The sequence below is a fragment of the Cibotium barometz genome, chromosome 19, assembly GCF_041138505.1.
Source record: "Cibotium barometz isolate CiBa-2024 chromosome 19, ASM4113850v1, whole genome shotgun sequence".
Taxonomy (NCBI): Eukaryota; Viridiplantae; Streptophyta; class Polypodiopsida; order Cyatheales; family Cibotiaceae; genus Cibotium; species Cibotium barometz.
The window spans coordinates 45,144,732-45,156,926 of NC_141064.1; the positions used below are offsets into that span (position 1 = coordinate 45,144,732).

General features: G+C 41.3%; 1 protein-coding gene across 4 annotated transcripts in view; it reads right to left on the minus strand.

Annotated features, from left to right (window-relative positions):
- Positions 1-9,511: 9,511 nt before the first annotated feature.
- LOC147628654 (pre-mRNA-splicing factor ATP-dependent RNA helicase DEAH1-like) overlaps positions 9,512-12,195 on the minus strand; it is a 46,266-nt gene continuing 43,582 nt past the window's right edge. For all 4 annotated transcript variants that reach the window (XM_086813862.1, XM_086813860.1, XM_086813859.1 and 1 more), the window contains one exon: positions 9,512-9,781. The gene's annotated coding sequence lies outside the window, so the exon portion shown is untranslated. The remainder of the gene's footprint in view (positions 9,782-12,195) is intronic.

Consider the following 12,195-nt stretch of genomic DNA (forward strand, 5'->3'; position numbering starts at 1 on the left):
AGGTAGGTTCAACCCCACCTTGATCCCACACAAAGGCCCCTCAAGCACACATGTCAAAAGTCTCCTTAGTCCACATAGGACTTCCATAAGGATTGTTCTCTATTATGCATACTTCCTCACTCTCCACATGCCTCCACAAGCTTGGCATGTGTTATGCATCTTCTTTTACTAGAGTTATAACTCCACATAGATCTAAGGCCCACTCTTATTTTATAACTCCTCACACAAATTTGGTATACATTTAGCACTATAACCCATACTAATGTACTTATAAATCATACACATGGTATTTACAATGAATACTCCACTCATTCTCACACCCGTTACATAATATTACATAGAAACCCTTAGAAGCTTTCATGTGAAACCAAATATTTTGAGCCAAATCATCATAAATATGATTCACCATGTCGCCTCGACCATCAAGTCACCAACTTCTCATACAAGCTTCCCAAGTTTCCATCAAAACCTCATGAGCAAGTATTCATAAAGCCACCATTGAAGATAATTCATTGTGCCCCACTGCCAACTTCTCATACAAGTTTCCATCAAAACCTCATGTGAGAAAGTATTCACATAAGCTTAGCTTCTTCTATAAGCCCCTTCCCGGTGAGCATTATTGCAATAGAAAATGTGAGTGTCCCACATGGATAATCACCACATATATATATATATATATATATTATACATTGATATAAAGAACCCTCAATAAAAGGACATTTTTGGTATTACAATCCCATGTTAGCTTTTTGTACATGGATAATCACCACATATATATATATATATATTATACATTGCTATAAAGAAGCCTCAATAAAAGGACATATTTGGTATTGCAATCCCATGTTAGCTTTTTGTGTAGCTTTGGCTTGAGAAGTAGTCAGTGGTGGTGATGAATGACTAAGATGAAGTTTGTATATGTTCCCTTAGAGGTTGGGGCCAATGGGACACCGAGCCTACATGTTTCAACCTTTGCTTCATAATCCGTAAATATACCCAATCTCCTTCCAATATACCCAATATCCTTCCAATAATATCATATCTCTTATGTCTTTGTTAGCTTGTCAAGTATAGGCCTCCTACACTTTAGCCAACCTATCTTTCATAAACTCTAAAATATTATGGTAAGACTCCATCAATCTGTTAGCTTCAAGCACTGAGGTCAATGTCTTGGTCAAATAAGACTGGAATGGTCTTCCAAAGGTTTCCTCATATGGAGTCCCGCCAATAATTGAGTTAAAAAAATCATTTAATATAACTTACTTTGCTGATTGTGGACATAACACTTGAGCATGTAGAATGCTCAAGTGATTGTAAATCTCTGTCTGGCCATCTTTTTGTGGGTGAAATGCACTGGAGAAATTTAACTTAGTCCCAAAGTTATCAAATAATGCCCTCTAGAAATGACTGGTAAAGTTGGCATCATGATCTAATAGAATGGTCCTAGGTATGCCACCTACTATGGGGTACCAATGCTTGATGAGAACAATCTAACAACATCCTCGGTAGTAACATTATCCCTGCATGAGTAAGCATAACAAACTAAAACAATCAACAACAATCGTTAACTACTACATATTATGCTTACGTGAATTAAGAGGCAGGTTCATCACAAAATCCATAGAGATATCCTAGAAACGTCCTTCAAGAATAGGCAATGATAACAACTCTATCTTCTTCCTATGGGGGATCTTTCACCTTTTGACAAATCAAACAGTGTTGCATATGTTTGAACATGTCTCCCCTCATTTTGGGCCAGTAAAAATACCACTCTAACTTCTCTAAAGTTGAGTTCATGCCCCTATGACTGCTTGTTAATGGCATCATGGGCATTATGGAGAAGACTTACTTGAATTGTTTTAATACACAGAGGTGTCCTTTGTAGAAAGGCAAACCATCATGTATCAAGAAGTGGCATGGTTCTGTGACATCCAAATGCATGCTCCCACTGAGCACCAAATTGCATATAGTCTGCATACTTGTGCTACATCTCCTCTAGTTTTATACCCACAAGATCCATCTATGTGGATTAGACATGGGACATGGTTCCTATCCTACTAAATGCGTCGACCACCACTAGGTTGGCCTTGCCTAGAAGGTACTCGATCATTCCACCAAACTGGTGTAAAATCTGGCTCTAACGGTATTAACGATCACTCTAATTTGCATGTGTTGGCATCATCTAAAGCCAATGCAAAGCTTGGTGATCTCTGTGAACCTGAAAGTCGTGCCTATAGAGGAAATGTTTCCAATGCTTTAGGGCATGTATCACCACATGGAGCTCCCGATCATAGATTGAGTAGTTCCTCTCTATAGGAAATTAGCTTCTTGTGGGACATGTATTCTATTGGTAAGACCACTCCAATAGCAATGTTACTCGCATCAATTTGATCACTTGGAACAAGTCATCTCAGGAGGCTAGTGCTAAGCAAGGAGCCTCAAAGAATGTAACCTCAAGGTCCTTGAAAACCTGTAATCCCAATGTGGGTGGAATATGCTTGGCAAATGCCCATAAACAATTGAATATCATAAGCAGTTTTTGGGATCTCCCAATTCAAGATTTTGCCACCTTTTGTCAGATCTAACTGGATGTTTTTGACACTGATTATATATCCAAGGTAATGAACCTTGTATAGATAAAGCTTCATTTTTTTCATTAAAATATAGCTCATTTCTTTCTAGCAATTTCATCACTTTCTCTATGTTAATGCCGTGCTTCTCTTCATAGTATGTCATCCAAGAAGATGAAGACACACTTGCCAAGTCCCAAAACACATGCATCATCATGTGGTTAAATGTAGCTGGGGCATGTATCAAACCAAAGGGCGTGACCATGAACTCATAGTGGGCTTGTTCAATTTGGAATACAGTCTGGGGATGTCCTCATCCACAATTTGTACCTAATGGTACCCCACTTTTTAGGTAAACCTTCAAAAACACCTAGCTCCATTCAGCCTCTTTAATATGTAGCCAATCCGAGGCATTGGAAACTTGCTTTGATTGTCAACTTGTTGAGAGCATGATAGTCCACAAAAGTCGAGAGGATCCATTGTTCTTTTTAACAAAAAGTAATCAGCGCTGTGAATGAAGCCACACTAGAGTGTATGAAACCAAATGTATGAAACCAAATTGCAACAACTCATGGAGTTAACGATCCAGCTCCACCTCCATGGCCTCTTGCTAAGGCGATATGGAAACTTGGTTCAGGGTTCAAAACCTGGAAGGAGTTCAATTTTGTGGTCAGCTTAGGAGGAAGGTTTTCCCAAAGAAAGATCTTCTAGAACCATTCATCCATGGCCTTGTACTTCTCAAAAGCACTAGTAATTGTCTAAGTGGTGTAAACATAGATCACTGCACACTATGCACCTTTCCAAATCTATTGTTTAGCTCGGATATTGCTAATAATGACCGAAAATTTAGGTATCCATGTCTCACATTTTATGATCACAGGAGCCTTAGACATATTTTAATGGTCCCGATGAAAATGGAACAAACAAACGGGAGCTCGACTAGTAATAACTTGGGTGTTTGGTGTGGGAGACTAGCTCACCACAAAAACTATCAAGGTGGGTGTGATGGTCTATGTAGGGGTCCTCTTAGGGCATGCCCTAGAATTATGTCCTTTTATATGATAAAAGAAACATTGCCCCTCCTTCTTATAATGTTGTGCTCCTCAAGGACTAAGCTTACCACCTTTCTTGTGCCAGCCTTTGAGCCTTCTAGTCTAGAGTAACATAGTGCATTGTTCAAGTTCTTGGAGCAGCTAAAAGATCCCAGGGTAGACCCTCATTGGTAGCTTTGCTTCCTTGGCTACTCTGGGCCACGAGGTCTTTAAGCTCCATAGTGCAAATAGTAAACAGAAGAACACATTAAGCAGAAGGGAGGAAAGAGAAAAGGCAAGCTCACATGTGAGAGAGAGAGAGAGAGAGAGAGAGAGTTGTGCAGCTCCTCTGGCAACTCCATGGAGTTAATGCCTTCAACTTGCAGCTCATCTTGCAACTCCATCCTTGCACGCACGCGCACACACGCACACACAACAATGTCGTGATTCTAGAGAGAGGAGTCCACACACAATGGCGTCTCCAAGATTTAGTTACAAAAAGGTTATTTTGGTAAACAAAATTAAAAAGAGATTTAATTCTTTTCCCACTCTTTTTGAAACACTTGGAAAGGAATGTCAAAGACAATGCTTCTTGTACCACCAATCCATGAAGTTACCCCCATAAGAATTGACCTTTCTTGTCCTCATCTGATTTTTGCAACTATAAAGCTAGGTGAGTGACTTTATTAGCAAATTCGAGCACTGGCTATGTATTTTGGCTATTCTGGCACATTCCCCGATACTCATCCTCGAGCCACTCAAGATAGTAAGGTGGTAAAATTGCTTCTTGAAGCGTGTGAGACAAATTGCTCCCATTCGTAGACAGCAACCCAAAAGTTGGAATTTTTTAAGACTGAATGTATGGCTTTCCCTTCTATGTAGTAGCTTGCTAACACAAGCTTTTCTATATATGACTTCCTACCCTCAGCAAAATATGCCTCCAGCTGATGAATCCATGAGTATAAAACTATGAGGTTGAGTTTACTGTTATACTTACTAAAGTTCATCCTTTCATAAAGGTGAGTCGAAAAAGTGGCTAGTACCATCCTTGCATTGAGAGCTACAAGGAACCACTCGTACTCCTCCCATGTGTCCTCGTTGTTCATCCTATGGTGTGGCAACGCGAGGTGTTGCCTGTATTTGAAGCTCTAACTTCCATACCTATAAATCATGTAAAGCACGGGCCTGTTGTGTTAGCTCTGCAATGGATGTAGCCTAAGCAAATATCTAGGAAGGAATCTCGATGATGACTAGCAGAGGAGAAGGGGGTTATTGGTGTCGAGGTAAACTAAAGAGGTATTCGTTTCTCCAAGGCTTGTATAGAAGTCGTGCATGCCCGCATATGTTTCCCTTGGTGCACTATAGGCACAAAAACTCTTGGAACATGGCGTTTTTATCACCACTTGGTAACTTGGCTTCTTGATGCAATCATCGGAAATAGTTTGTTCAAGGATCTAGTGTTCTCTCTTACCATCAAATTTGTCATAGTGGGAGAGGGAGTGGTCAAGTTTTTTTCTGATTGCAATAAAAGCATCCACTATGTGTGTGGGAGATGTTTCTGGTCACTTCCGAAGGCCATAAACCAACTGCCCTTCAAGGCACAGGAGTGACACCAGAATTCGAGTACTATTGGTGTCAAAACCAATCACAAGCGAAAAAATGTGTTCTGTTTCTTGGGGCTGAATGTCATCACCAAAAGGCAAAACTCTTGATACCATTATAACATGTGAAAGCTTACAAAAAGGATTATACTTTGATAAGGAATATTCAGCACCTTAGTTCTTGATGATTACACAATCTGGCAAGATAAGAGTGCAAGAAGAGAGAGAGAGAGAGAGAGAGAGAGAGAGAGAGAGAGAGAGAATTGAATTCTATGGTGGTAGGTGAGGTGTTGGCTACTTCACAACTTCTAGAGTGGCCTGACAAATTTGTTAAGGGGCCAAAATTCAATAGAATGGGTGGATTGAGACTAGTCAGAATCATGGATGCTTTGTTGCCACGTAGAGGCCACTTATTGTCTTTTCGAAAAATCCGTCAATATTTTTGGGTTCCACGTGGATATGTATAGTTATGGGAGAAGGTGAGGGCAAGCCTTACATCGTTTGGTGATATTCCTCAGTTGGAGGATTAGCAACCTTGGTTAGATTGGGCATTTAAAAAGCCTTTGGACATTGTCCAACAAACAACAAATCAAGTGTACCATATGTGGTGGAAGATAAGCACTGGATCACTGAGAAGGCTAATAGGGTATAGAACATCAGGAAAAGTAGGGCATGGTGGAAGGAAGTAATCTTATAGGGCCGGTGGTCTAAGATTTCATATCAAGGGAAAATGTTCCTACGGCACATGCTAGTCGGAGGCCTACCATTGGGGGCCAAACTAAATACTTCGGGTTGTAGAGGGGCTAAGCTTTCGAGACACATAGCTTACAAAATGAATCCTAAATACTCGTGGATGTTCAAGGAGGAAATTAAAGTCATTCTCAAAGCCAAGGTTGGCAAAAAAGTCATTCTCAAAGCCAAAAAAGTCTTCCAAATAAGTCTAGGCATAGCAAGCCAATGTTGAATTTGAGATTAAACGTATGGAATGGGTATCCCTCATAGTGATAGTGCCTTTTTTTTATTTTAAAGGAAGATTGGAGTTTGTGTTAACCTCAAAAAGGTGAACATAGCCATTGTCAAATACCACTATCCCCTGTTGCGAGCATGTATTGGAGAGGGAAGCTTCCAACTTCCTAGATAGGTTCTCCGAATATATAACCAAATAGACCGTATAACCTTTGCAACAGTATGGAGCCCTTATGCATATGGAGTTATTCCTTTTGACTTATCCAATGCTCCAGGGATTCTTCAGAGAGTGATGTGCAATATCTCCTGACATTTCTTGAAGTCTTCATGGATGACATATGCATTAATTCCAAATGGAAAGCACACCTTTGGTGCTTAAGGAAGGTGCTAGAGAGGTGTTATCACATGCATCATGCACTTGGATGCCATGTGGATATATATGTACAGTAGGTGTAGGACCTGGAGTGGTAACTTGCCCCTTGTGAGCCCTAGTCTGGGACAAGTAAGCCAAGGTTACACTCTTAAGCATCCATGGTCAGGTGTACAAGTCCCGTACATAGTCCCGTACATAGTCATGTTCAAGTGTACATGTCCTCCTACACATGGAGAAGTGCCAGACCGTACTATTGAGTCACCCTCTACAATGATGACATATTGTTTCAAGCATTGATAGGCTTGTAGCCAAATTCAAGCGCACATAGGGAGCATATAGATGCATGTAGAAAGCATGTAGTGTAGGGAAATGGGTTTACCCATGCTACCTAGGCCAACTTTGGGGCAACCCATGGGCCATGGCTTTGGTGCACACAAGCCCCTATACATTGTCAAGTAGGGGACACAGTCAGCTAGCCTCTAGGAGGCATAGGCCATGGTTGGCCAGCCCTTATGGGCAGAAGAAGAGTAGCCCTAATTGACCATATGTGAAAAGCACCACATTAATGATAGTAAATTCAGGTTGTTAAGCTTATTACACATGCCAACAACCAATTTAGCAAATTGACTAGCAATTAGTGTCATAATAGCATGGGCTTGTCAAGGGCCAATCTACCTCATTATTCGTAAGTGCTGAAATACTCCCAAGGGCCAAGACAACCAAAGATAGCTAACGGGAGTCTAAAGCAAGGTGAACTTGAAGGTCAAGAATTAGGTCATCTTCAGGTAGCATATTTATAGCAAAGGAAGATCTCCAAGAAGTCAGTCTTTTTCATCACTCAATAAAGCAAAAAATACAATAGTCCTTGGTAGAGGCCCTTCGGAGCGTATTTGGGAACCAATCAGGTGTCCTTGTCTTTCTTCTTCTTCTTCTTCTTCTTCTTCTTCTTCTTCTCTCTCTCTCTCTCTCTCTCTCTCTCTCTCTCTCTCTTCTTGCACTCTTATCCTGCTACATTGTGTAATCATCAAGAACTAAGGTGTTGAATATTCCTTATCAAAGTATAATCCTTTCTATAAGCTTCCACATGTTACAATGGTATCAGAGCTTTGCCTTTTGGTGAAGACATTTAGCCCCAAGAAAAAGAAGATTTTTTTCACTTGTGATTGGTTTTGACACCAATAGCACTCAAATTCTGGTGTCACTCCTATCCCTTGAAGGGCGGTTGATTTATAGTCTCTGGAAGCAACCAGAAATATCTCCCACACACATAGTGGATGCTTTTACTGCGGTCAAGAAAAACTTGACCACTCCCACTCCCACTATAACAAATTTGATGATAAGAGAGAACACCAGATCCTTGAACAAACTATTTCCAATGACTGCATTAAGAAGCCAAGTTACCAAGTGGTGATACAAACACCATGTTCCAAGAGTTTGTGCTTGTAGCGTGCTAGTCTACTCATTCAAGTACTATTACTCCTCTCAAGAGGATGTCCAGCCCCGCAAAGGTGAAGGAGAAGGGGGTAATGGGTATCGAGGTATCCTAAAGAGATATCCGTATCTCCAAGGCTTGTATAGAAGTCGTGCATGCTTGCATATCTGCTTCGACTATCTGCATTGTGGAGCTAACACAACAAGCCCGTGCTTTACATGATTTATAGGTATGGGAGTAGCTTCAAACACAAGCAACACCTCGCATTGCCACACCATAGGAGGAACAACGAGGACACATGGGAGGAGTACGAGCGGCAAGGATGGTACTAGCCACTTCTTCGACTCACCTTTACGAAAGGGTGAACTTTAGTAAGTATAATGGTAATCGTAAGTATAATGGTAAACTCAACCTCATAGCTTTATACTCATGGATTCATCAATTGGAGGCATATTTTGTTGATGGTAGAAGTCATATATAGAAAAGGTTGTGTTAGCTAGCTACTACATAGAAGGAAAAGCCATCTCCTAGCGGACACATGAAGTGCTAGACATATTTAGCTTCAATCAAAGGTACAAGATAGCCTACATATTTTTTTATATTAAACTATATGTGGCTGGTGTGGATGCAACAAAAAATTCGAATAGAAAAATCTACTCCATAGTAGAGTGCATGTTGGTGTAACAATCATGAAATTGCATGTTGGTGTAACAATTTCTAACCTCGAACACAAGTGAAAGATCTCTTTAAATTATGACTTCTTGGGAGACAATGCTACCCAACCACAAAGCTGAGCCTTACCTTGGATATTGATTGTGCAAGGCCTCTCCGACAGGCAATCACAAATGCACATTAGTTATCTGAACACACTTCATATACATCCAAAGTAATCACAAAATGAAAACCCATCATATGAATATCACAAAATGAATAGCCCTCACACTTCATATGCATCCAAAGCAATATATATACCATCATAAGGCCAATTGAATCTGAACTTACAAATAATTTTAAAAGAAAGAAGAGAATCACTAAAAACAAACAAATCAAAAATACGAAAGCTTAATATAGAACACCCGAGAAGAAATAATAATAACTTGCAAAACTAGACAAATACATAACTAAATCACACACCCACACACGTGTACACACAAATTCTTTATTGAACCACAACAAAAGAATTTCTAGCAAACAAGCTAAATGAAAGGAGCCACAGTAAAGCACGAGTCTTGAACCCGAATAATAGCTTGACCAGCCAAACCCCACATATAAATAACCTAGACATGCAAAGTTTTTCAGACAAGACTTGCATTTTTTGATAGCGATGCGGAGATCCATCCTCTTCTAGTCATAGCGTAGACAGCCCACCTACCTAACCACATTTGTTGCCTAAATGAGAGCTGGCATTGTCAAAATTGAGTATTTAAGTCATCGTGGAAAGAAGTCAAGAAGACTCACATTGGCTGGCGCAAACAATATGATGGTCAGCCATGACTTCATCTTGGGTAAATTAAGCAAACAAAACTAAGCCTCACATCTTTCAGTCAAAAAACACTTGTTGCATTGATTCTTCGGTGCATCTGAAGTATTGTGACCTGCCTATCATTGTACAGACAAACTTGCATTTCACTGGAATGATCAAGCCCACCACTTGAGAATGTGAATCTTACATTTGATGTGATCAAGATGAACTACACAATTAGTGCTGCACATGATAAAAGGATGCATATCCCTCAACACTAAATTTACTCAGCAAGTTTCTCAATTCCTACACCCCTCTTGTTGCATCTCTCGAAAATGGTAAGATCCTGCAAGCAGATACCAGCTAGGCATGACGAGGATTGTTAAAATCTGTTATATCCAAACAAACAGATGTGTTCTTGAAAAAACAAAAAGTATTCTTAGCGAGAATTGCAGACTTGTATGCATCTCAAGAGGGGTAGAGCACCTGTGGTCCGCTGGTGCACTGCAAAGCCCCTCCAGAGGCAATCTCAAATAAGCAGCAAACCATTGCACAGTTAAATGATGAAACTGTATGCTCCGCCCAAAAAGTCCAATCGCTGCATGCTGCTGCTTCCCAACACAGGAATGGGAAGAGCTCCCAGGAGGTTTGTTGGTGGTGTTCCACAAAGCCAAAGGGAATGGCAATCCTCTGAGCCAGATAGGTTCTCGGGCAACGGTCCCAAGGGAGGATTATCCTCCAAGGGGTGATGTGAGAGTGCCAGAATCATTTCTCAAGAATGAACCAAGACAGTGTTCAGAGTTAGGGCAGGAATGGATTGGGGACTTGTCAAATCCCCACCGGATCTCCTCATAGAACGCTCCTGGTACGAGACTCGAATCCTACAAACAAACAAACAAACAAACAAGGGGGTGCAGGCCTGACTCACCTCCCAACCATGACAGCCGTGGGCAAGCCCACAGTCTTGGCTGTCCCCACCGAGCCACGAGCTGAGCTAACTAAGTTGACGTACCGACCAATCTCCTCCTCGCGACGTCCCATACTGCCACGAAGCTGCCCTCGCGGGCCTTGAGATTGCTGCCGGCCTCGGCTGCGTAAAGCAGGCGCACGTCTGCACTAGATCCAGGCTCCAAGACCATAGAGCTCTCACAAACTCGCGAGACTCTCTATATCCCAATAACTAACCTTGGCCACCCGTTTATAGGCTCTTGGCCGGTCATCGGGCGTCCACACTTGGACACCCGCCCGTCCATACTTGGGTGCCCGCCCGTTAGTCTTTCCCTAACTCAGCTCACCAATCAGCCTGCCTAGTTCCAAGCTTCCCCAAACCTCAAAGCTAGTCTTGCGTGCGTGTAGCACACGGTAGATACACACTGTGCACATGACATACTCCCCTTCCTCTAAGAGCTCACTCCTGAGCTCACTAAAAAGCCAGGGTAATATCTCTGAAGAGTAGTCAATGTCTCCCATGTAGCGTTCTCCTCAACACGATCCTTCCACTTGATCTTGTATTCCGTGATAAGCGTATTACGCAATCTTCTTTCACAAAATCCAAGAATCTTTTTAGGTTCGTGCGGAACAAATGTCATGTCCTCGACATCTATAATTTCTTAAGGAGTAACTAACTGATCTGCTCCACCCAGTACTTCTTTAAGTCTACTGACATGAAATACAGGAGGATGAACTTTCACATGAGAAGGCAAATCCAATTCATATGCAACTGAACCAATCCGTCGTGTAATACGAAATGGTCTACAGTATCTAGGGGATAATTTCGGAGATCAACCTGTCCGTAAAGTCTCGGAATCGTTCGGAACTCGCAAATACACCATCGTTCCTTCAGAGAACTCTCTGGGCGAACGATGTCTATTAGAATAGAATCTGTCTCGGTCTTGAGCACTTCTAATAGATTCCTTTGCAACTTGTAACATTTTCTGCATATCTTGCAAAAAATTACGTGCTGCATCATGCTGAAGTCCTGAGAATCCAACTGTAACAGGTGATCTAGGTTAAAAACCATACATAAGCATGAAAGGACTAAACCCTGTACTCGTATGCTTAGTACTGTTATATGCAAATTCTAACATAGGAAGATAATCCTCCCATGAACTCTGTCTTTTGGATACATATGCTCGAAAATCTAATTCACTCTTTCAGTCTGGCCATCAGATTGAGAATGATCAGAGGAACTCAAATTCAAAGTTGTTTCGAACTTCTCAAAAACAAGTTTCCAAAAATCACTTGTAAACTTAGAGTCCCTATCACTGACTATGTCCTGCGGTAACCCCTACAGTCTAAACAATTGCTCGATAAACTGTCGTGCTAATTGCGTAGCTGTAATCGTCTTCCGGGTCGGTAAAAATCTAGCCATTTTTGTCAAGCGATCTACCACAACCCAAATAGAATTGTGGCCTTGATGTGTTCTTGGCAATCTGGTAATAAAATCCATGGAAATACTTTCCCATTTATTACCTGGGATTTGCAAAGGATGCAACAACCCAGCCTGTCTAAAGCGTTCAGCTTTATTTGCCTGACAAATTTGACACTCGAGAACATAATCTTCTACATACCCTTTCATCTTTGGCCAATAAAAAGTATGTTTCACTAACGATAGTGTCCTGTGTATCCCAGGGTGTCCAGCAGAAGGGACGTCATAACACTCCTTAAGAATCTTGGACCGAATGTCCGGGATCTGTGGTACACAAATTTTGTCATTACGGAATAGTAAACCATTCCAAATCATCCACCACCACTGGCCTC